The 25809-nt window shown below is 50.1% G+C and overlaps 1 long non-coding RNA gene across 2 annotated transcripts; it reads left to right on the forward strand.

Annotated features, from left to right (window-relative positions):
• The first annotated feature begins 11573 nt into the window (after positions 1 to 11573).
• Positions 11574 to 18318, forward strand: LOC144219394 (uncharacterized). Of its 2 annotated transcripts, XR_013331393.1 has the most exons (4): positions 11574 to 12708; positions 12803 to 12968; positions 15802 to 15876; positions 16483 to 18318. It is a non-coding gene; the product is annotated as an uncharacterized LOC144219394 (long non-coding RNA). The 2 variants fall into 2 exon arrangements; XR_013331392.1 differs by having other exon boundaries at positions 11574 to 12968.
• The last annotated feature ends 7491 nt before the right edge of the window (positions 18319 to 25809 follow it).

A 25809-nucleotide genomic window follows, 5' to 3' on the forward strand; every position in this document is an offset into this window, starting at 1 on the left:
TGTTGAGCCACTCACTCCCAGGAGATGGCATCTGGAGGCCGGACCTTCGGGAGGTGACTAGGCACTTGGGTTAGTGAAGTCCTGAGGGTGGGGTTCCTGTGATAGGGTTGGTGCCCTTACAAGAAGGGGAAATGTCCAGAGCCCTCCTTGTCCCTGCCGTGTAGGGACACAGCCAGGCAGCGGCCTCGTGCAGACCAGCAAGTGGGCTCTCACCGGACGCTGAATTGGACGGCACCTTCATCTGAGACCTCCAGCCTCCGGAACCGTGAAAACGTGTCTGCTCCTTGAGCAGCCCAGCCCGTGGTACTTGGACATGGCAGCCTGAGCCAACTGAGACATTCCCCCTCCGGCGCCTGCACTGGCATCAATGCCAAAGTCCGGCCTCACAGAGCTGTGCCACGGGGTAGAAAAGGCGCAGCCACCCTCTCCAAAGCAGTTCGGAGTCCTCTGCACAAGGATGGACGGGTAGACGGTATCCAAAGGGTCCCGGTAGCGAGCGCACGGGTGCTGCGCACTTAGCACAGAGGCAGCCATGGGCCTGGCAGACGCTGACTTTGAGCCAGGTTTCCAAGGATGAGCGGGAGCCAGCAGGTGAAGCAGAGCGGGACAGGTCGGGGGCTGACGCCCACAAGGACCCTGAAGATAAACACAAACGCACGCAGGTGTAAAACCCCCAAGCGTGCGTCTGTGTTGCTGGTGAGCCTGCTGATCTCCTTACACGTCTTGTTTCAAAGAAAAGAGCCGGTCACTTGTGTTCCTTGGCAAGATCAATAGAGCGAGTCTTAGCTCAGTATGGATGCTGGGGGAACGGATCCACGTTACTCTGAGGGGACGCAGCCTAACTAGTGCTTGTGAGACAGGAGAGAGAGCGTGGGAGTGCGGGGGCACCATATCATCACGGGGACAAAATGCTTGTAGATAAGACCCTGAGGGCTCTTGGAGCCCGCGCCTTCTGCACACAAAGCACCTTGCGGTGAGCGGCCATCGCACCTGTAGAATGGGCTCCATCCGCACCGCCGGGGCCCCCGCACGTGGCATTCCTGGCATAGCCTCCCCCCTGGAGGAAGGCAATTCAGCCTTCTCCCCACTCCCTTGATGCCACTTTTTTGCCGGGGTCATTGGGTACATGCTTCAACTATTCATCTGCTTTCCCGCTGTGACCTCACTTCCTGGTAGCCAAGTTTGGGCAAAGTGTATGCAAGCATTTCATGCGCTGGTCTTCCTTCCTCCCCAGCACCTGGTGGGGTGCTCCCTGGGGCTCAGACACCCGACTGCCTCTGAAAGATGTGAATGGTAAGCAGACGCCAGCCTTGCCGGTTTGTGCCGGTTCTCAGCTGGGGGCTGGCCTTGCTCTGGTTGTCCTGAACCCCATCCAGGAGGATGGCGAGGAGCAGGGAGATGAGACGGAGGACCTCAGCGTCCCTGAGAAGCTCCGGAGGGAGCTGATGGTGATTGAGATAGAAGCCACAGGCATCCGTGCGAGGAGTCAGCCCGGAGGGAAGGGGGCGGCAATCCAAATGTATATCTTGGGGTTGATTGACAGAAGGAGAAGGGGACACAGCACAGCCAGAGGCTCTGAAGCTGCTCACCCAGAGAGTAAGCTCTCCGCCCGATGCGTCCATGCCACTCACGGGAAAGATGGTGGCGACTGCAGTACTTGACAGAGAGTGCTTTTCCCCGTGGTCTGCGCGGGCCATTTCTCGTCCTTTCTGAGGCTGCGATTGCTGCCACTCTATGTTGTATCTGAGAGGTACAGCCAGCTGAGCCTCGTGTTGAATCAGTGTTGGCCGCCACCCTAACTTCAAATTGATGTTAATGTCACGGTTGCGTTTTCTAGTTTTCCCAAAGGCGTTGGCAACAATAGACCGAGGCGGGCTTCATGGTACCTGAACCTCCTTGAAGCCCTCATGTTTCTGATGTGTATTTAATTTGGTTCTGGCACACAGTCTCTGTTTTTCTTGGGTTTTACATCATTTATGAGGTTGCATGGATACACGCTAACAAAACATCATCTGTAATCAAACGAGGCTCACAGAAGAAAGAAATGCATGCCAATCCCGACTAATCTTAGCCTTTATGGGAATAGTTATTTGCTCAGAATGATTAGCCAAACATCTGTGTCAACACTCTCTGCGCTGGAGAGAGAGATGTTAATCGCCACATTTACGATGATATTTCTAGTTCCACAGAGGGAAAATGCTCATCGCAAACAAATGTCTCAGCTAAGCCCTTCCGAGTATAATCGACTCTCCTAATTAATTACAATAATTAAAGGCACAGATATTTGCAACGATCTGTGTGCATGTGTGCATGTTGGGCAAAAACAGGTTGCCAGATTTCATAATAAACTTTCTAATAAAGTGACCTCCCATCCCCTGGAATCATTTTAGGAAGAAAGTCATTTCCTTTTTCCCATTTTACAGACGCATATGGTCTCACCTACCCCTCTAATCCAGGCATCACTCAGCATTTTCTGGGTTGAAACAAAAAAAGGCATATAGGCTCATCAAGGATGGTTCATGTGATTAAGGATGACAAAAAAGTGTCAGTAATTGAGTCCACTGTATAACATCCCCTACAAGAGACAACATCTGTACTTGGTTGTTGAACACACAGGGCAGCCCTCCATGTTCGTGGTGGGGAACACGCTTCTCCTGGTGATCACAGACACGCAGCTGCCAGGCGAAGCCCCCTCCCACCCCCCAGCACACATCTGCTGCTCTGGGGGGCTGGCGAGGGTCGTGTGGGCTGGGCCGTGGGGAAGTAGCGTCCTCTGTCCTGCGCTAAAGCCTCCCCCCAAGGGGCAGGTTATGCTCTGCTGATGATCTCTTCTGTTCCTTCCTGACATCCGTTTATGTCACCCTTCTGTGGGGCAGACAGTGAAGGAGGGACCATGATACTGAAATGAGATCCGCGCACATGTGGCAGCTGGGGCAGCTTCTCAGTCTAGGAAGACTCATAGATGCAGCTGATGAAAATCCAGGACAGTATTCTTAGCCCGGGGGAGGATGATGCCTCTCTGTTTCCCTGCACTGGAGGACTCCGTGCAGATGGGGCATTTCTATCCCATGGGGATCAACTGCAAGTGCCCGTTGATGTGGGGGTGGGCAGCGTCTGTGTTTTATCAGCTGCGCCCTCCGTGGGCACCCACGGTTTTCCCAAGCCCTCAGAGGAGGCCAACGTGAGACCTTTGAGTCATGGGATCAACTCTCTAACCTAGAGACAAATTCCTTGAGTTTAATAAAATGAAGTTTTAAATAAAATGAGGTTTTTTTTTTCTTCCTTAAATGTCTGTCCCTATTGAACTTGGCTCCTTGTTAAACCCCTGAACTGTGGTATGGAGGGGCGAGCAATGGAAATAGAGCAGTCTGAGATATTTCAGTCTCCAGTTGTGGTGGATTTTTTAATTAATTGCGCCAGTTGGATGGAATCCAATTTTGGGTTTGATCTCACTCTGAGCAAGCAGCTTTATCTTTTTGTTTCCTGAAGTTTGTCTTTTTGTTTCATGCTGTTGACCTGGGAGGCAAGTTACCTTGCAGCACAACTGGGGAAAGCGGCCCAAACATACCTACACAAACTCGGGAAGGCATGCGAGAGGCTTTCCAGAGGGTTTTGGCTTGCTCGGAGAAAGCTCCGGCTGTGGGCCACTGTCATCGTACGTCCAAGTGGGTTTGCAATCAGCTACCTCAGCGTCATAGAGCTTGAGTCTGGCCTTCTGCGTCTTCCCCACTAGGGTTCATAACAAACCCTTACGATGTTCTGGTTTGTGCAAATTTAACTCGGAAAACCATTGGCCAACCTTTACCACAGAGTCGAAAGCTGACAGCAGAGAAGATTGGGTTTTATTTTACTTCAAAGTTGGTCAACCCGGAGGCCAGGAGACAGTGTTTCAAGGTTGAGTAAACCCCAGCCTCTTGTCCGATGGCCGTCCAGAACATCGAGGGTTCCCCTGAGCCCTGCACTGCTTCCTCGGAATTCAAGTGCTGAGCAGGAGCTCAGTTCAGTACATCCTCATGGAAGCAGATTGGCGTGTCAGCACCGAATTGGCAAGGGGACACTCACCTAGCTGGGGAGGATGTTCAGGTGCTCAGATAAGTTTCACTGAGATGGAAGTCCTTCCTGGTTTTCCCAGCAAGGTTATCGTGATCACCCAGTTCTGTGGAACTCCTGCCCTCAGGTGTGTGTGTGACTTCACTGGATGGTAGCTGGGACTCTTCCTAGGAGGGCCGCCTCCCTAGAGGATGTGTTTAAGGACAGGGATGATTGTTGAGTTATGCCATGATTCAAATCCCCCCATCCCACCCCCCCAGCCCTTCCTTGGGCTCTCAGAAGATCAGAGCCTCCGACCCCTGCATCCTCTGTCCCTTTAGAGTTCTACTACTTCCAAATTCCTGGATTCAGAAAATACTATTTACTGTTAACAGATTTGATAAGTGACCTTCTTATTGTTCAAGTCCTCAGAAAACTGAACAGCTCAGTTTGGCACCTTCTCTGTGAAACACGTTGCTTTTGAGTCATATCTAAGGCAGGCCCCTGTTTCCTGACATGCTGCTCACCTCTATGGGAGCTCCCAGAGGAAGCCCAGGGGTGGGGGAAGATGAGACCACACATCCAGCCAAGGTCACCGTGCTCCTGTGTGTGTCACCCAACAATGCTACAGACGCCATACTGGCACACAGATAGAGGGGAAACCCTCATACTATTTATTGAACTTATTCATTTGTGTAAAAGGTTCCCATTTTACAATAGTTGGTCTCCAGCCTTTGGACCAAATTTTGGACGTGTTGAACCAGTTAATTGGAGACATTCAGAAATTATCATAATTTGCTCCATTTCCTCCCAAAATGTCCCCTTTTCATCGAACCAGTGATGTGTATGGTTAGAGCTATTGGCAGCCAAGCTATTGAATGTACGGGTGCTGTCTTTCTAGTTCAAGTATTTTGTCCTGAGATAAAGGAATCTGAAAACATGAATCTTTGAAGCCGTCGTCCAAAAGTTTCCATTCTTTCTTTCTTCTTGGGATACCGGTCTTAAGTTTTGACTCAAAAGGACTGGCCAAATGTGCTTTCAGTAATACCTTCATGATTTTGTGAATGTCCAAAAATAGAAAAGATCAGTAAAAAAACGAACAAAGACTTGAAGAGGGTCCTCTGCCTTCAGTCACTGTTCTGGAAGATGTGCAGGGGAGAGGAGGCTGTCAGGAGGCTGGGGAGGGGCAGGGAGGAGAGAACACTGGGCCCCCAACAATCGCACAATGACGGAGGGCAGGACCACTGGAATGACTGAGAGGCACTCTGTGTTCTTGGACTGTGCCCACGGGGGCTGCGGCCGGCGCGGGGCAGGGCCCTCTTTCCTGAGGGGGGATCTGGGGCTGATAGCAAGGGTAAGAGGAGAATCGGGAGAAGGGAGTTGAGGTGAGCATCACTGCCTGGGAGACAGCATTTGTGTTTGGATCCACTTTGCCTTGGACCCAATGACTATAACCCTCCATTTGGAAATAACTAGGACCCAGCCAGTTCCTTAAGCTCCNATGCAATGGACCAGGTTAATTCCACATACTCCCTGATCTCCCCATGCGAGGCGCTGTTCCTCATTATCTCCAGGGCCTCCCCCCGTCGCCCACGGTCACACCCCACGCTCACCACCTGCGGTATGCGGCACAAGCCCTGCCACCGTGTCGTCTGTCACGCCTCTGTTCTTCCATGGCAGGTTTTGATGCCTCCCGCACTGTGCTGAACCCTGCATCCACCACAGAGTTCATCATAGGGTAGGTGTTCAGCAAACGTCAACTAAGTGAGTGGAAGAAACACACACCAGACTGCCCACTCACTAGGTCTCGGGTGGTGGAGCAGAGATATGAGCTTGTCCACACTTATCCCCAGAGGGTGTAGGGTGGGGGGAGAGACCCTTATCAAGATGAGGACTCGACATCTCACTAATCCCTTCTTTAAAATAACCAAGTAGTTTTCTTTTTATTAGTCACTTTCCTGGAAGTGAAGTATAACTCATTTCTTTTGGACAAAAGCGTCCATCCCCTTCTCTGCTGCTGTGTGCCTCTCCTAACGTCACTGCCTTCTTTCATCTTGCTTATTAAACCTTCCTATTTTCTCTGCCGCTTTCCTCTTCCCTCTGGGCACAGGGATGCTTGCTGTCTGCTCACATAGCCTTTCCCTGGAATCATAAAGTATATTTCTCTCTCTCTCTCTGTCTCTCTCTCTGTCTCTCTGTCAAAGCCATTTCCCTCCCCAGCCCGTATCCACAAACACTCACATACCTTTCCACTCCGTTCCAGCTCCCTCTCATACTCCCCATTGCAGCTGGACGGGGCCAGCTCATAGTTTGGGAGATTAGGTCACTGTGGCTTGTCTACACAGCTGTGTTTCTGGCAGGGCCCCGGAACCACTAATCCCATCCCTCATGGTGGAGCCCACAGTTTAGTCTCAGGCATGCCCATACTCCTGGAAACATGACACATTCATAATAAAGGCAAAACACAAGTCACCTAGCCCTGGAGCCCAGCTCTACTTCCTTATGTCTTCCTGCAGCTTCCCTGGCCTTGGTGGGAGCTCTGGACGCATGGAGACCCTCCCAGCTGGTGGCAGAGCGGCTGCTGTTTAGACCACTGCAGGTGCTGATCATGAGGTTGGAGGACGTGGGCTGTGTGTGGTGGGTGGTCCCTGGGATGACAGGAGCAGTGGCTGCCATTCAGTGTAGAGGGACCTGCATGCCGGGCTCACACTGGCCACTCCTTGTGATGGTCCTAGACACACCGAATCTGGAATTTGATGGGTGAAACAGGACCCATAGATTGGGTCCAAACCAGAAGAATGTCAAAGGCATGCCAGAAGGGAGTTGGGAATTGAGTAATAGGAAGAGAAAGGGGCTAGTCCACACCCGGACTCTGTCAATCTGTGGTCACCAGCAGTCACAGTTGGCCAAGGTCTATGTGAAGGCAAGGCCACAGTCATCAAAACAATGACTCCGGCCAAACACAGAGCACACAGCCGGGGGTGCCGGAGGAGGAAGTGCCTTTCAGGCTAGTCCACAATCCACTAGGTCAGGCCAGTTGCCCGAGTCACCAAATTCCCTCCCACCCAGTGGACTCTCCACCATTAATTGAGACGCCACAGCTCAGGCAGGGGACTGCAACACTAGGAAGTGTTGGTGGCTGCTCCTCTGATACCTGGCTGCCATGACCCACGAACTGTCAGGGATGCAATATGGTTTTGTGGCTGTTGGAAACTTTATATTCCAGCATCACTTACAGCAGAGAAAATAACTCATCTGCAGCTGCCGAGAAGAGTGCTCAGGAATCCAACCAACCGTTTTCATGCCTGCCTGACGTCCCTCACCTCCTCCTGTGCCTGCACTCGGCCTGCTCAGAAGCTGTCCTGTTCTTTTACGAGCCTGTCTCCAGGGATCTCGATGAAGCCAGCGAGGGAGACCCAATTCTTCCCAGGAAACACTGAACCTCTTCCTCAGGGTTTTGAATAGAAATTCATCAGGGGCAGAAGCCAAACAACATAAGCTCAGGGCACCCTGGGCATCAGGTTCCCTGCTCTTTAGAGGAAGGGCTCTGGGCTCACGGTGGCCCGCTGAGAGAAGCCAGGTCCTGCCGCTGAGAACGCGTGAGTGCCCACATCCAGGGTCAGCAGCCGCAGAGGTTCAGAAGCACTGCTCCCTGCCACGGCTTGCCCATCCCCCCTCCCCCCTTCCTGGGAGAACGCCAACCCAGTTAACTGGCATTTTCCTTGTGCGCATTCCCCTCAGGTTTTCTATTTCTTGCCACCAAAAGGGTCTTATTTGACTAGTAGCTTTCCATCCTAGAGCCTAATTACTTATTAAAGAAAACTCTGTACAGCTTTGAAGTGCACCAGAAAGGTATCAAACACTTTATTTTGGGGATAAAAGCGGCAGATCCTGAATATGGGGTGGAGAAAGTAGATGAGCATGGGATGTCTTACTGTATCAGAAAGTAAGGAAATACTGAAAAAAAAGGGAGAGAGACAGAGATGGGGGCTTGTCACAAGGACACACAAGAGCTGCGGGAAGGAGCTCCCACTAGCCAAATCTGGGAGTGTTTGCATTCCAATAGAGTTAAGGATGACAGTGAATTATTGCAAAATATCCATGGGTCCATGTAAATAAGTACATAGATACTTAAGATAACCGGGGGAGAGGGGAGGGCTCTCACTTGTACTAGTATTATTGTAGTGCTGTAGTGGTATTGTAATAGTATTGTAGTAGCATCATGGTAGCATCGTAGTAGTACTGTAGTCTTATTATAGTCATATTATAGTAGTGTTGTAGTAGTAGTATAGTAGCACTGTAGTAGTATAGTAGCAGTATTATAGCAGAGTTGTGATGGTATTGTGGTAGCATTGTAGTAGTTTTGTAGTGGCATTGTAGTAGTGTTGTATACCATTGTAGGGGCATTGTGTTGTCATGGTGTTGTCATGGTGTTACAGTAGTATTGTAGTGGTGGCATCATGGCATTGCGGCATTGTTGTGGCATTGTCGTGGCATTGTAGTAGTGTTTTGGTGTTGTAGTGGCATCGTAGTGGTGTTACAGTGGCGTTGTAGTGGTGTTTTGGTGTTGTAGTGGCATTGTAGTGGTGGTGTAGTAGCATAGCAGTGTTGTAGCAGCATTGTAGCAGCGTTGTAGTAGTGTTGTAGTGGTGTTGTAGCGGCATTGTGGTGGTATTGTAGAAGTGCTGTAACACTATTGTAGTGGTGTTGTAGTAGTGTTGTCGTGGTGTTATAGTAGTATTGTAGTGGCATCATAGTGGCATTGTCGTGGCATTGTCATGGCCTTGTGGTAGTGTTGTGGTATTGTAGTGGCATCATAGTGGTGTTGTAGTGGCATTGTAGCAGTGTCGTAGTGGCATTGTGGTGGTGTAGTGGTGTTGTAGTAGCAATGTAGTAGTGTAGCAGCATTGCAGTGGCATTGTAGTAGTGCTGTAGCAGTGTTATAGTGGCATGGTAGTGTTGTGGTGTCAAACAGGTGTCATGGTGGTGTCATGGCATTGTAGTGGCATTATAGTGGCATTGCAGTAATGTTGTGGCGCTGTTGTAGTGGCATTGTCGTGGTGTTATAGTAGTTTTGTAATGGCGTCGTAGTGGTGTTGTTGCGGCATTGTGGCATTGTCGTGGCATTGTTGTGGCCTTGTAGTAGGGTTGTGGTGTTGTAGTGGCATCGTAGTGGTGTTGTAGTGGCATTGTAGCAGTGTTGTAGAGGTGTTGTGGTGGTATAGTGGTGTTGTAATAGCAATATAGTAGTGTAGCAGCGTTGTAGTGGTGCAGTGGTGTTGTAGCAGTGTTGTAGTGTTGTTGCATTGTTGTGGTGTTGTAGCAGCATTGTACTAGTGCTGTAGCAGTGTTATAGTGGCATTGTAGTAGTGTTGTAGTGGTGTCATAGTGATGTTGTGGCATTGTAGTGGCATCATAGTGGCATCGTAGTATTGTCCTGGCGTTGTGGTGTTGTCATGTTGTTGTGGCATTGTAGTGGTATTGTAGTGGTGTCGTAGTGGTAGTGGTGTTGGAGTGGTATTGGAGTGGTGTTGGAGTGGTGTTGGAGTGGTGTCAGAGTGGTGGTGTAGTGGTGCTGTAGTGGTATTGAAGCAGCATTGTAGTGGTGTTGTAGTAGTGTTCTAGTGGTGTTGTAGTGGTATTGTAGTGGCATTATAGTAGTGTTGTAGTGGTGTTTTGGTGGCGTTGTAGCGGCGTTGTAGCGGTGTTGTGGTGGCGTTGTAGCGGTGTTATAGCAGTGTTGTAGTGGCGTTGTAACAGTGTTGTAGTGGTGTTCTAGCAGTGTTGTGGTGGCATTGTGGTGGTGTTGTAGCGGTGTTGTAGTGGTGTAGTGGTGCTGTAGCGGTGTTTTAGCAGCGTTGTAGTGGCATCGTAGTGGCATCGTAGTAGTGTTGTAGTGGTGTTTTAGTGGCATTGTAGCAGCATTGTAGTGGTGGTGTAGTGGTGTTTTAGCAGCACTATAGCGGCGTTGTAGTGGTGTTGTAGTAGTGTTATAATGGTGTTGAAGTGGTATTTTAGTAGTATTGCCAAGTAGTAGTAGTAGTATTGCCAAGTCAGGCTGAGAAATGCAGCAGGCGTGCTGGGTGGAACAGGGTTCCTCTGGCGGCCATTGCTGTACAGTGTGCTTCTGGCAGGAGTCATCAAGGAAGGCTTAGTCTGTTTGGGGGTGCGGGTGGATTTTGAGGGGGAGCAGGATATTGTCAAGTCTCACAGGGCCTCTCCACAGATTTCTTATTAGATGCAAGAGGAAAACTGTCAAGTGCAGAGCAGAGAAATGGGCCACAGGGAGGCCGGGCGCTTAGTGCAGACCACAGCCTGTGCCCTGGGTGTGACACGTGAGCAAACACTTGCCGAGAACACATCCCGAGAAGACAAGAAGGGCCGGAGTCTGAAATGCTTCCAGGGAAAAGAGCTTGAAGTATATGACAGCTGAGTGCAGAAAGTGATGCTAGACAGTGCTAGACCAGGGGGAAGTACCCTAAAGGACATCTTTGGGCTCATGGTCACACACGGGGTATAGACTGTGGGCCAGGTCAGAGGGTTGTGTCCAATATGAAACTCACTGTAGGTGATGACCGGACAACCACTGGGTAAGAGCATATCCATTGTCTGGGGGTGAAGAGAAATGATGTCTGCAAGCTATTCTCAAATGGTTCAGAAAATATTAAATACAGAGAGACAGACAATGAAGGAGCTAAAAGTAAAAAGGAAACAGTAGTTGATTCTGAGTACAGGGTATACAGGTGTCATTGTTCTGTTTTAAACTTTTGTCTCTAATTTTGCAGTTACTGTGAAATAAAGTGTTAAACACAGCAGCAAAAGCAGTGCAGTGTATTCCCGAAGAAGGAAACCCAGCCCCGCCTGGGGGTCACTCACTCGGGGGCATCCTCAGCTTGGGTTCCGCTGTTCGAACTTGGTAATGGTGCAGCAGGCGGGGCCTGAGGCCGCTCACTCTTCTGCCATGTGTTTGGGGACTTTCTCTTTTCTAGAATGTTTGCTTCAATTAACCTCCAGGTAGCAGAGGGCGGAGAAAACCCAGCTGTGTGCCAACAATGAGACTTGGCTTTCCTGCGGCCTCAGAAAAACTGTAAATAAATCAAAACGCAGGGGATGTTATTTGATCTGGAAAAGGGCTAGTTAAAGACTCCAGGATGTTGGAAACAAAAGATATATTAAATACACAGGGCGTTCGAGCGTAATTTAGAGGGTGTAATTCTGCCCAATATTCGCTGACATCAGTTGGAAGTAAACCACAGCTAAAAACTAAAATCCCAAATGTGAGAGGAAGAATTATAAAAATCCAGTGTTAGACCCCAGTGCTTCAGCGATTCTCATTTTTCAGAACAGGGATAGGATCAGCCCATATGCACACACGCCAGAGCTCCTGGGTCACCACCGCAGAGTGGAGAGGGCTGTGGGACTGCCATGTGGCCGAGCTAAAGGGACATCAGTGGTTCTCAAAGTGGGGTCCCTGACCAGCAGCATCAGCATCACTGGAGGAATTTGTGAAAAGCAAATGATCGACCCCACCCAGACCTGCTGGATCAGTGCTCTGGGGGTGTTTTAACCAGCTCGTGGGTGGTTTCCACGTCCACTAGAGTTTGAGACTCACTGGGCCAGCTCTCTTTTCCCAGTTTTCACTTTCATTGGAATCCCAACCACTCAAGGAGGTGGGTTTTAATCTATCTCCTATCACTCCCCATAACCCTGGGTAGATCAAGTCAAATCATCTGCTTATTGTAAATCCAGGGAATTGGACCAGATGACCTCTCATTTTCCACCTCCTTTCTCTTATTTGGTTTATTCAAAATTATACTACACTGGATTTATCTGCTTCAAAGCCATTTTCAATCTTGCTGCAGAATGACACGCCAGACATTGTCCTTTGATTGGCGTCTCAGCAGACCAGGAGTCATGGAGCAGGTTGGCGTTCCCTTCGAAGGACACGTGCGGAGACTGGCAAAAGTGAAAGTCCCAGATTCCCCTGCATCCCTAGGGTCTGGCGAGGACCGTGCTTGAATAGGGGGCTGTCTGGCTCAGAGCTGAAGCCACGCCCCAGCCCAGAGTTGGAGGGTCCACACCCATCTCAGGGTGCGCATAGGTGGGACCTGGCCTGGAGCGGGGTGCCCACCTGTGGGTGTGAGCTCTGCGGACATGGGGGTTTGGTGTGGGTAGGGGGGCCCTAGCCCTGTGCTCACAAGAAGAGGGACGTGATCCCTTCTTCAGGGGTGCCCTTTGGGAAGCTACAGGGCCACCTGGGAACTCGGGGTCCACCTTGCCTTTGCCTTTGGGTACCTGTGGGACCCCATGTGCCACGGTGACCCCTGATGGAGTCCACTGTGGCCCATCTGGGGAGGCAGAGGCTTCCTTCCTTCCTCACTTGACTGAGAGGAAAGGCACGGGGCAAAGGAGCTCCCTCATCCTCTCCCCACTTTTCCCCCTCAACTCCCCTGACCCTGGACACCCGTTCAGCCTGTGATGGGAATAGAAAGTTCTTTATGGGAGGTGCATCAGGGTCCTTCCTGGCAGCCCCCCTGCCCACACGTCCCTCTCTCCTGGATGGTGGGCTTCCATGCACGGCCATCTTGCTATTCTGTTTTGTACCCCAGTGCCTTCATCTCAGGGCACACAGTAGGGACTCGATAAATACACCTGAATGAATGAATCACTGCACTAGAGGTAAGGTGTCATTCTGCTGCTTCTACGGGAAAAGCCACGTTTAAGTGTGGAAATGAGGTAAAACTTAAGCTACAAACCAGAAATATCTCCATAGGCATTTTCAGAGCTTTGGCCCTTCTGTGGACACCCCACCCCCTCCCCAAAGTCACAGCCGACAGGGAGCGAGAAGGAGACGTAGAGCGGTGGAGGGGGCAGCAGATACTCTTCAGAAACGGATATGCGGTGGCTCGGGATGGAGCCGTACCTGCCATCAGACACAGGTACCTACAGAATATGGCGGCAGACGTGGGAAAGGCTTTGCAAGGTCTAGGGAGCAAGGGCCAAAGTCAAGGTCAGAAATTAGAAAGCTGGGAATTCATACAGACCTCCATTCTGGTTGGTGGGAGGTAAAACTGTAGTCACTTGCTCCTTATAAAACACATTTATTTACCCCTCAGTCAGTTGTCACCTTAGGTTTTCTTCTTTCCTAAATTTACATGATGCCTTCCTCGATGGCTTCCAAGCAGACGTGATAGGGGGGCCTGTCTGCACCGGAGACTGGCCAGCCCACGGAAGTTCCAGGGAGCAGCGCAGGTGGGGTGTGGGCTTCAGAAGCAGCTCCCGCAGGAAAGGGGAAACGCGTCCTCTGGGAACCCGCAAGGGCAGCCCCAGAGACGCACAAGAAAATGTGAGGTTTTTCTCCAACTAGTGTTGACCTCAGGCTGCACTCCGTCTCTCAAAAATAACAAGATTACCGGGTGTCTGGGTGGCGTAGGCAGTTGAGTGTCTGACTCTTAATTTCGGCTCCAGTAATGATCTCACTGCTCGTCAGTTCGAGCCCCACATCAGGCTCCACACTGACAGCACTGAGCCTGCTTGCGATTCTCTCCCTCTCCCTCTCTGTCTCTCCTCCCCCGCTCCCACTCTCTCGCTCTCTCAAGATAAGTAAATAAAGTTAAAATATATAAATAAGATGATTACTGATGGAAAAATACGTATTCATAAAAAAAGAAACAGGGCAGGAAATGGATGTGAGTTTGGAAAAGAGGAATCTCGGACCTAACCTCATTCTGAAATGAGTGGAGTTGGAGCCCGTTGTGCGTGTGAGAGATTACGTGCATGTGTGTGTGTGTGCACGCGCATGTGTGCATGCGTGAGTGTGTGCAGCATGTGTGGGTCTGTGTGTATGCCTGTGATGTGTGTGTGCATGGTGTGTGCATGTATGTGAGTGTATACACATATACATGAGGTGTGTGCAAGCATGTATGTGTATAAATGTGTGTGGTGTGTGTAAGTGCATATGAATGTGTAGGTGTACTTGTGTGAGCGTGTGTGTCTGTGTGTGCACTATCCTTGTAACCTTCATACACCCACAGTCTTAGTGGCCACCTTGGGGTGCAAGGCATGAGAGGGAGAGGGGGAGGGCAGGAGGGAGACAGGGCGGGGCCAGGAGGGAGAGAAGGTGGGCGGGGCCCAGGCTCCTGTGTGATTGTGGAGGAGTCCGCCCAGGGTGGAGGGTGGCGCGTGTGCCTGTCTTCTGCACTTTGTTCTGTTCTTCTTCTGTGGAAAACTGACATCTTAGCTTGTCAGATGTCGTCAGGGAAGAAAGAAAGCATGTATTTATGCTTGTAGGGAAGGAGGCACGTGGGACCCTGAATTCAAACCCAGTCTTGCCAGGAGCCAGCAGTGCACCCTGGCCCGTGACATAATCTCTCTTGGTCAGTTCTTGATCAGTCAGTGTGGCTATTAATACGATATTATTGATATTACTATGTATCATAACACACACACATCTGACGTGACACCGTTTTTTCACTCACAAAACCCCCATACGGAAAGTTCTAAGCGCAAGTACTGCAAAGTACTACTTTCATATCTTTTCTGATCTGAATACAAAGCGAAACATGGTGCTGACTTTCAGATTTAATAGTCAAGCTAAGAATAAAATGGCAGGGTCGCCTGGTGGCTCAGTCGGTTAAGTGTCCACCTCTTTTATTTAGCTTTTTTTTAATGATTATTTTTGATAGAAAGAGCACGAGTGGGTCAGGGGCAGAGAGAGAGAGGGAGACACAGAATCTGAAGCAGGCTCCAGGCTCTGAGCTGTCAGCACAGAGCCCGACGCGGGGCCTGAACACAAACCGTGAGATCATGACCCGATCCGAAGTCAGATGCTTAACCGCCTGAGCCCCCCAGGCGCCCCATGCATCTAATTCTTGATCCTGGCTCAGGTCATGATCTCAGGGTTCATGGGCTGGAGCCTCGAGTTGGGCTCTGCGCTGACACCACAAAGCCTGCTTGAAATTCTCTCTCTCCCTCTCCCTCTGCCCCTCCCCAACTCATGCACATGCATTCTGTCTGTCTGGCTCTCAAACATAAATAAACATTTAAAAAGTCAAATGGCAAGTTATCATTTGGAACAGGCTCATACCCTAAAATAAAATGCGAATGTAGTTCATGCCGCTGACTTGCACGTTGAAAACGATTAAAACGGTGAATGTTTTGCTGTATGGACTTTACCAAAGGAAAAGTTAATAACACAGAACACAACGGAGGCCCCAGCCCTAGTGGCCAGCGCAGGCCCCACACTGGCTGAGAGAGGCAGCCCCTTGCTCTTTAGAGGCTCTTGGAACCCTCCCTTCAAGCTCCACTCTTGCCCCGGGCCAAGCTGACTCCGGTTTACAGAATATTCTCTGGTTCCTGGAAACCGATTTCGACCTCGATCTTTTCTTCGAATCATTTCCTCTGCATGGGGCTTTGTCTCCTTAGACCCACCAGCCCTGGGATCCATGCCAGTGGTGTTTCAGAACAGAGCGCCGATGCCAGGTTCTTCTCCCAGAAACCCTAATTCAGTGGCTGGTGGGGGACCCCGACTGGGGGTCCCCCCACCCTCTCCCCCCCAGACCTTGTGCAGCTGCCCGGGCTCCTGGAAGCGTTTCCTTGGAGTTCAAATACAGAACCCNTCCAGGCTCTGAGCTGGCAGTCAGCACAGAGCCCGACGCGGGGCTCGAACCCACGAAACGTGAGATCATGACCCAAGCGAAAGTCGGATGCTCAACCGACTAAGCCACCCAGGCACCCCATCCACAGCTTTTTAAATATGTGCTACTTTTGCAGCAACAATTGTGCCCGCGGTAAAGGGGATGGAGCCCTCTATCCACCTAGATCTCTCTGGATGGCCCTACGCCTGTGGTAAGTTCACGGGGCTTCTCCAGCTCTAAGTCAGCAGGTGCAGCTCACTGCCACCCCCAGGAAGCCTCCCCCGCCTGTCCTGAGGGCTGGGACATCCTCTGACCCTCTGTCCATTCAGGTCACTGCTTCCTCTCACTTCCCCACGCCCGGGTCCTTTGAGTCCTGTGACATCTCCTTAGAAAAGAAAACTCCCTGTCCCTAACTCTCGAGAAGTTTGCAGATCTGATTGTCAGAATGTCCCCCACACTGCAATATCCCTTTTGAACAAAGTCTCCCCTTAGTGAGTCTGGATTAGTATTTACTTGACGTCAAGCTGAAGCCACCTCAGTGAAATGAACATGTTACACCTCAGAAAGGCTGCTACGTCCTTTAGTCCCCCCAGCGAGAGGCCAAGGTGTGTTCCGCAGGCTCCCCACCCCCAGGCCTGGGGCTGGCTGACTCCGGGGAAATTCAGCCACGTCCGTGTGGCCACTACAGTGGGGAGGTGATGGAGGGAGGTCCCAGGACCAGCCTTGCATCAGGATGGGGGACTTGGGACCCTGAATCACCCAATGGGGTGGCCACTGAGGCAGCTCGGCACATGGACATGCCCATGGCTCTCACCAGGTAGCCTTCTGGGAATTCAGGGGCCCCCAGACTCCCCTCCAACACTGAGTCCAAAACCAGAGGTCTGTGGATAGGAGGAATGAAGAGCTGACCCTCTGGGGACTATAGAGGCAGCACACGAAGCCTGCAGGTGTCCATGGACAAGACCTTGAGGAGGTGAGCATCATCCACTCAGGGCAGCTCGAGCTGGAAGGGACCCCAGGCAGCAGGCATCCCAACCCCCCTCTCTTTCCTCGGGAGAGAATGGAAGCCTTGTTGCTGATGTCAAACAGAGAAGTGAGGCAGAATCGCAATTAAGATCCCCCACTCGACTCTGATGTTGAGGCTTTTGTCACTCGCTGTCACCTTTGCAATCAGGACTCCTCCGGGCATGATGTAAGGAGAACGCAGAAAGATGGGCCCAGAAATGTGACTGTATTCAGACCGAATGTGTCAGATAAAACAAATCTGTTTGCAACGAGCACAAACCTGACTCCTCTAACTTCTGCCCCAAGTGGGAAATATGTGCATGAGGCAAAAGAACTGCAACGATTCAGCTTTCCCCAAAAACAAAGCCCCTAATAACTCCACAAACCCATTTTGCAAATGAAGCTTTTTAATCATTCAGGGAACGTGAATTGGCTGTCGTCCTTAATGCCTCAGAAAGAACTCGTGGTGAGGAACAAGTCCCGAGTCTGTGTCTGGATTCGGGTAACTAGGCTTCAATCCATTTACCTAGTTTTACTTACAAACTTCTTTAAATAAATCACGTGGCTTGGATGTATAGATTGAATGTAACTTCTACATTCCTTTCAGGTAAAACCTTACTAACCTGGTTATAAAGGAGATTTTCAGATTTTTTTTTACAGCTGTAAATAACCGCCATAGCAATCCAGAAGGGCAGTGATTTAGAGCAGATCAAACCCATAAGGCGTCCCATTCAGTTAGGATGCGGCTATGTATTATTTCTCTTTTTTTACTTTTAACTTTATTCATTTATTTTTGAGAAAGAGTGTGAATGGAGGAGGGTCAGAGAGAGAGGGAGAGAGAGAATCCCAAGCAGGCTCTGTGATGTCAGTGCAGAGCCCAACGCGGGGCTCAAACTCACGAAACTGGGAGATCAGGACCTGAGCTGAAACCAAGAGTCGGACGCTTAACTGACTTAGCCACGCAGGTGCTCATATCATTTCTTAAATAAAGCTATGGACATGGAATCCCCCAGCCTCAGGGGCTTCACATTTGTTGAGCACCTCTGGTAAATCTCACTATTTTACCTCACACCAGTCAGAGTTAACTGACTGTGGCTAAAATGAACAACTCAGGAAACAACAGGTGCTGGCGAGGATGTGGAGAAACGGGCACCCTCCTGCACTGCTGGTGGGAATGCAAACTGGTGCAGCTGCTTGGAAAACAGTGTGGAGGTTCCTCAAAAAATTAAAAATAGTACTACCGTATGACCCAGCAATAGCACTGCTAGGAATTCACCCAAGGGATACAGGAGTGCTGATGCACAGGGGCACGTGGACCCCAATGTTCATAGCAGCACTCTCCACAATAGCCAAATCATGGAAAGAGCCTAAGTGTCCATCAACAGACAAATGGATCAAGAAGATGTGGCTTATGTATACAATGAACACTACTTGGCTTTGAGAAAGAACGAAATCCTGCCATTTGCAGCAACGTGGATGGAACTGGAGGCTACTATGCTAACTGAAATAAGTCAGGCAGAGAAAGACAGATACCGTATGTTTTCACTCATATGTGGAACTTGAGAAACTTAACAGAAGACCATGGGGGAGGGAAGGGGAAAAAACAGTTATAAACAGAGAGGGAGGCAAACCCATAAGAGACTCTTAAATACAGAGAACAGACTGAGGGTTGATGGGGGGCAGGGGAGAGGGGGGAATGGGGATGGGCACTGAGGAGGGCACCTGTTGGGATGAGCACTGGGTATTGTATGGAAGCGCTGAATCACGGGAATCTACTCCCGAAACCAAGAGCACACTGTATACAATGTGTGTTGGCCAATTTGACAATAAATTATACTAAAAGAAATAACTCTCACTATTTTGTGTTCCATTTCTTATACGGTAAATGAATCCCCCTTGACAAAGACCTTTGAATCACTAGGTGTCAGGGACCCAGTCTCTCCGTGCCAGGCATGGAGAGAACAGAAGGACTGAGCATCTCTGAGCCCCTCGCTTAGCTGCCCACATCCCTTACTGCCCTGGCCACAGCCCTCGGATTCCCAGCCCTGCCTCTGTCCCCATTTTCCAGGTGGGCGCCCCTGACACAGACATTTGACCCTAGCCTCGCCGGGCACAGACGTTGACCCTAGCCTCGCGGGCACAGGAAGAGAAATTAAGAGTTGCGGGGCCGCGCCGTCTGTAAGCAGCCAGGTGTATCTGCCAGTCTCACCTGGTGCCCCTGGTGATGTTTTTGTCTCCCGCACAGACAGAATGAGCTTTTGGAGGTGGAAAGCAGACATCGACAAGGGTAGGGACCCCCAGAGCTGCGGGCCATCTCAATCTCCCAGGCTTTGAGTCTCATGTGCTCAAAATCCTCTGAGCCCAACACATTCTAGCAGACACCTCACATGCCTTCAGTGTCATTAGAAAAATTGTTTTTGTTATTGTCTTTAATGATCTGAGTCTGCTCAAATACCTACCCTTTCATTTTGGTGAAATTACAAGAACCGTTCATTTAAGAGGTTGTGTTTTAAACGTCTAAACCTGGACATTCTGTTTGGTAGAGATGTCTTCCAAAGATTTTGGGGGACTGGGGTGTGGCAGTCAGAGGATTCTTCGTTTTGTTGGTTATTTTCCACCAAATGAGACGGTTGGTCTAAGCCCGATCTTGAAAGTCCGGAACAGTCCACACGTGGGACAACAGCCCTCTGCAAGCACCCCCGACCCCACTTCTCTTCATTTTCTTGGGAGCAGGGTGTAGCCCTTGCAGACGGGCACTGTCAGCAAGATACGCTCACAACAGCTGGATTCAGTAGGCAGGAATATTTGGAATCTGGAAATGTAAAAGTTCTCCAGGCAATTGTCTCAGTCAACCTACTGTAGCGCAGCACAGCGCAGCGCAGCAGGCTTCATTGTCTCCGTTGCCCTGAACAGGTGCACTTGAAACGTCCCCACAAGACCCTGCCCTCTGTCCTCCATCTGCAACCATCTGTCTCGGGCAAGGTGGTCCTCAGGCCACCCACAGCCCCTCTCCTGCAGGCCCCCAGCTTTCCACTGTTGACCTGGGGGTGTGGCTGCTGCTATTATAAAATCCAGCCTTCTTCTCCAGTGGAGGTGCCCTGGGGACGGGGCAGCGGGTTGCCCCTGCGGTGAGCCTTCCTACCCTTTCCTGTGCTCTGCTTCCCTCTCACTCGGCTTTCTCCATCCACCTCATGCTGAAGCACTTGTCCACGGGCTCATCTCCCAGGCCCAGAAAGTGTCCTCCGAGGGGTGAACTTTTACGTCCTTCCCTGCATCCAAGCTCACTGACCCACATCCCAGTGCTTTAGGACATTGCCCTGCACAAAAGAATCGACGACAGGAAGCCGCAGTCAGATGAGAACACTGCGGCCGACAGGGACACATCCAGGCTTTGTGGGCCCCTCTGTAGGGAAAAGAACACAGAGCAAGGCACGAAAGGAGCATTTATCCGGACTGAAAAAAGAGAGACAAGCTGAGGACTGGAGAGCCTTGACAGCTCAGGTCACTGTCTTCCGAGATCGGTTGTGGCATTTATGACAAATGGCCCCTGGGCTGCAATCTGGCTGCCTCCCCAGACTGCCCAGGGTTGCACGGGACACCCTGCGAGCAGAGTTGTCTCGGCCTCACGGAAAACCCCCCTCTGGAGGGACCCAGGGCGTCTGCTGGGTTGACCAGAAACCCCTGACTGGAATGCTGGCTCCATCCTCTACTTGATCACTGGACATGCTGGAAAAGGTGTTTCAACCATGGGCTTTCCTCACAAGTAAACTGGGGGCCATAGCATCTGGGCCGAAGTTTGTGGAGAGATCACACACGCTCGTAATGACTTGGCACAAAACGCCCGATACATGGTTGACTGTTGGTAATATATTTGGTTACGGACACATTTAGGCAGATGTCGCCAAGCACAAGGTTCCGTATGGAGTCTCCCACAGAATCGCTCTTCCTTAAAAACGACAAAAGCAGAGCAACAACGGAAACAGCAATAACGGTTTTCAGAGCAAAATCCACCTGTGCTGTTCTCAAAAACCATTTCTGTACTCGGTCGAGAAACCACAGCAAAAAGCCTCCCTAACAGTGTCGGAGAGAGAGGGGTCAAGGACACGGCTGCACACAGATGATGCGCCCTGTCCTAAGAAGGGGAGCCCTCCTAGCCTTGACTCTGTGAGGTCCCTTCCCTTCCCAGCCAATCTGCTGGCTTCACCGCTTTCCATCCCCTCGACCGCAGGATGGGAATCCATCCCACAAGAAGCATGCACTGTGTGACCGGGGAGAGGATATGCTTGCATTTGGGTTTTTTATTTCTTTAAAAAAATTTTTTTTTTACATTTATTTATTTTTGAGAGACAGAGAGAGAATGAGACACAGAATCTGAAGCAGCCTTCAGGCTCTGAGCTGTCAACACAGAGCCCGACGCGGGGCTCGAACCCATGAACCGTGAGATCATGACCTGAGCCGAAGTCAGACACCCAGCCGACTGAGCCACCCAGGCGCCCCTCGGGTTTTTTATTTCAAGTATTGGCTCAAGGTTCTGGTCATCAAGCATGAGAGAGGCACCTCTGGTCCCCCAGGCGGTGGATGAGATCTCAAGGCCAGGGGGCAAGGGCCTGACCAACACCAGGAGGGGCACGGGCTGGGATGATTTGTTGCCATGGCAAGTCCAGCTCACTGGGGTACTGGGTCCTGCACCCAAACCAGGGAGCGGGGAGGAGAACAGAGGTGCAGTGAGAGGGGCGCCTCTACCAGCCCACCAGAGCGGGCTCACAGCCTTACGACTCACAACTTAACCATGGCTTTCCCTTCAAGAACAAAGCGTTTGGAAGGGAAATCCCACGGTGCTGTGGACTGGGTGTCTATGCCTTCTCAGATTTATGTGTTGAAATCTGAATCCCATTGCCCTGGTTGGGAGGTGATTAGGTCACAAGGGTGGAGCCTCATAAATGGGATTAGTGTCCTTAAACCAGAGACCCCAGTGCGCTCCCTCTCCCCTCTGGCCGCAGAGCTGAGTAGCGTGTCGAAGCTTTCCCCCACCGATGACTTTAATCCCCCTCTTTCGTGTGGGCTTGAACCTGCTTGTCGTTAGTATCAGGACAGCAGCCTGGCTGTCTATTCACAGCATGACTTCACTGCTACAGCTGACCTGATGAGTCAAATCGGTGTTTTTTAAAAGGCAGCTCCAAAACATGAAAGACCTGAAATATTCATTCCACACATGTCCTTTTTACAAATCCCCCTTGGAATGTCATAGAATGTAGACACTTCATCATGATGTGACTTGAAAGGAATTATCGCGATGGTCAGGATAATCAAAACGTTTGTATTGACAGGGCAGCTCGATACTCTGAGCCGTCGTGTTTTGTTTTGACGTGGACGCTGTGTCTCCTGTCTTCCAAAATCCTCGAGTCACTCAGGCCACACAGGGCTGCACAGGGATGAAGAGGGTTGAGCAGAGGTGCCCTCGCTGCAGATAAGGTTGCATCCATGTCTATTTCTTTCATGACCTGCAGCAAGATAGGAAGTCTCTTAGTGGCTGGTTTATTTTGCTTTGAGGTGTGGGACCAGTCTGGTGTGGAACTCCAAAAGTGAGTCTCTGTTTCGTGATCATAGGCTATTTACATTCAAAAGCAGTTCACTGAGTAGAGCTCGCTCCAGTTTCTCAGGAATGTCCCCCTCTTTACCTTCTGTAATAGTTATGGCCCCCAGCTTGACAAAAGACCACACAGTGCTCTTTGGTACGCATTTTCAGGAAGGGACAAGCTTAACGGCAAAAACAATCACATCTTTCTGAAGGTAAATGTTTCAAGTGTGTGGACTTGACTTACAACATAGCTGATTGGGTTTTGTCTTCTCTAAAGACTAAATATTAAATGTTATGATCATAAGTTATTTCTGTGAAGACTATAGAAGCACACACACACACACACACACAGGCAAGTATATTCATAATTATGAATCTTACTTCACGGGTGAAAACTGGGTTTTTATTTTTAAAATAAACATCTAATTCAGAGGCTTTACAAATAATTTACGATGCTTGAGTAAGGAATGGCACGTTCTCCAGAATTTTGTAACACTGAACTTTAATTTATCCTTACAGGAATGACTGTGGAATTTGCCGAGATGATTTTCACAGAAAAGTGAAATATGATTTTTGTCCTCAAATTTCTGATAATTGAGTAATTCAAACCTCTGTGACCTTAATAGCCAAACATTTTGGCCCTATTAAACCAAACAGGGTTGATTTGCTAGCGATGTCAAGTCCTGTGGATGCAATCAGCCACCCACCCCTTCTTTTACCCACCATCCGATCACGTATTTATTCTCGAAATGTAGTATGTTGGGTTCTCCTTCTGATGGGGGAAATAATGTGGGGGAATTATGTATCATGAGACGTGGCCCATTCCGTCATTCCTTCTCTCGGGTCCAGATTAATTCAATTTCAAGAGGTAGTGGAAGATACAGAGTTAGGAGAATGGCGGGGATCTTGGAGATGGTCTGAAGCCACCAGTGTGTGTGTGGGCGGAGCCCTGAGGGCTGACATGGAAGTGGGGGTACAAGGGACTGCATGTTTGTGTCCCCCCTCAATTCATACATTGAGGTCCTGCCCTCAGCATGATGGTGTCTGGGAGGGGGGCCCTTGGGAGGTGTAGATTTAGACGAGGTCCTAAGGGTGGGCTCCCACGAAGGGGTGGGTGCCCTCATAAGAAAAGGAAAGGGCACCAGCTCTCTCTGTGTCACGAGAGGGCACAGCATGAGGAAGCCTGGTTTCCTCTGTAAACCAGGAAGCCAGCCTTCCCCAGAACCCGACACTGCGGGCACCCCGCTCTCGGATTGCCAGTCCCGAGAGCCATGAGCAACTGTTGGTTGTTTAAGCCATCCGGTCTGTAATAATCTGGTAGAGCAGACTGAGCCACTTAGCCAGGGGGTCTAGACACAGCTCCTTAGCAGTCTGACTCTTGGAGTCGGAGCACAATCTGGAAGGCAGGTGCACATGGCCCCAGGCTGCTTGTCACTGCCCCTGGGATATCGAGGACCATCTCACAATCTCTGCAGCCTGTGGTGGGTCGGGAAGCGCGGCCAGGGCGAGGGTTGTGGATTGGCCTCGGGGAACCAAGTGTTATCCACGACCAGACATCTGAAAAGGTTGTACATAAGCAGACCCTGTTGGTCATGGGGCAGTCAGGGTGGATAGCAATCATGTAACAACAGGCTGACTGGCAAAATTAGCACAAACGTTATCATCAAACTGCAACAATCAAATGAAGCAATTTATTTTCTCAAGTCAAAAGGACAAATCAGTCTATGGGTGACGTCCAAGGTTAAACGCACACTTCAGTCCTACAGGGAGTAATATTAGTGACTAACGTTAGGCTAGAGCACTTTTCAATGAATCAAAGATCTAAGATGAAAGGGATCACATACGTCTGGGCTCCGCCGGGCAAGTATGTCTCTTGAGTAATTTAAGATGAAAAGTAACTTTCAAAAAGCTGACTCCATGATTTTCTTAAACAAAGAAATATCAGAAACATGTACAATTACAAGACTTTAAAAAAGAAATCTGGGGTTGGTTTCACCATCCTCTGATTGATGAGACATGTTTGGAGCACTGATGTGTCACTCCACGGGGGGCAACAGTTTCAGACGGTGTTTATTTATTGAGAACTTAAAAGAAGTACAAGACCATTGGGATGATTTTACAAAGGATAAGATCAAATAGGAGTGGGGCTTTAGCACACTGTCCAAAACCAATGTTTAGAGTAGGATAAAGGAAGCCCAGAAATGCAACAGAATACAAGTCCCTGGGCTTTTTCATTACGATGTTTATCCCGGGTGGGATCGTGTTTCCTTTCTTCTGAGAGTAAAGCCTTGGCACTAGAGGAATCCCTCTCTAGGTCCGAAGTAAGGCCTTTTCTTCATGTGAGATGCTGGTTGGCCTCTAGGGGGAGCCCCGGCTCCGGCCCCTCCCTCGCCTCCCTCTCTGGGTGGAGGAAGCACAAGCCAGTGCCAGTCTTGGTGACTGCAGGGTGTATAGGCTGAGTATACGCTGCAACTTTGGGTCACATAAGGAGTTGGGATCGTGATGAGCACTTCCGACGCCCTGGGGTGCCCAGGGTGGAGCAGGAAGCGGACGGGGGGTCAGTTGCACGCTGCTAGGATCCCAGCTCTGCCTCTTAGTGGCTGACTGATCCTGAGTAAACACTCACACACTCTCTGCCTCGGTTTCCCTGACTGTCACAGATGGAGGTGATTGATAAGCCACCCCCACCCTTGCTCACGGATTGGTTTGAAGATTAATTGAGGAAGCTCACATAGACACGTCGTCCACGGCAACATCACTGCCGTATGTAATATGAAAAATAAAAGCTCTTTCAACAAGTGGTGTTGGAGCCACTGGGCGTCCTTAAGTCGACAACTGAGCCTCTCGTTTCATACAAACACTGTCTCACTGTGGATCCCAGACCGAAAGAGAAAACCTAGGGCTATAAAGCTTCGGGAAGAAAGAATAGGAGAGAGTATCTGTTGTCTTGGATTAGGCAAAGACCTCTCAGATACAACACCGAAAGCACAATTCATAAATTGAAAAATGAATTAATTGGACTTCATCAAATGGCAAGGTTCTGGTCTGTGAAAGATGCTGTTAAGGAAATGGAAAAACAAAAACCAGGCCACAGATGGAAAATACTTGCCAAACCCATGTCTGATAAGGGGCTCTTATGCAAAACAAACAAAACTCAAAAACCAGAAAATGAGCAATCCAATAAAAGTGAGTGAAAGATTTGAGAAGACGTTTCGTCAGAAAGGTGTGCTGATCGCAAGTAAGTACTTGGCTTGAGGGCTCAACACTGTCACACGTGAGGAAAATGCCAATTCTGAGCCCGTGATGAGGTACCCATGCATCCCCTACAGGACACCCTGGGGCCCAGAGACGCTCCAGCCCTGGCTCCCCCCAAGCCGACAGAGGCAGGGCCAGGTGGGAACCAGCAAGGAGGATGCGGTGCAGGGAGAGGAGTCCTGGGCGCCGAGTGGCATTTTTGCAAGGACAGGACGTGGGGCAGAGAGTCTAATCTCTAAGAAGATTGACTGCACCCCTCCAGAAAGTGGCAGCAAGGAGAGTCTGAGCTACGGTTAAGTAGCCAAC

The sequence above is a fragment of the Crocuta crocuta genome, unplaced genomic scaffold, assembly GCF_008692635.1.
Source record: "Crocuta crocuta isolate KB4526 unplaced genomic scaffold, BGI_CrCroc_1.0 scaffold89, whole genome shotgun sequence".
NCBI classification, from domain to species: domain Eukaryota; kingdom Metazoa; phylum Chordata; class Mammalia; order Carnivora; family Hyaenidae; genus Crocuta; species Crocuta crocuta.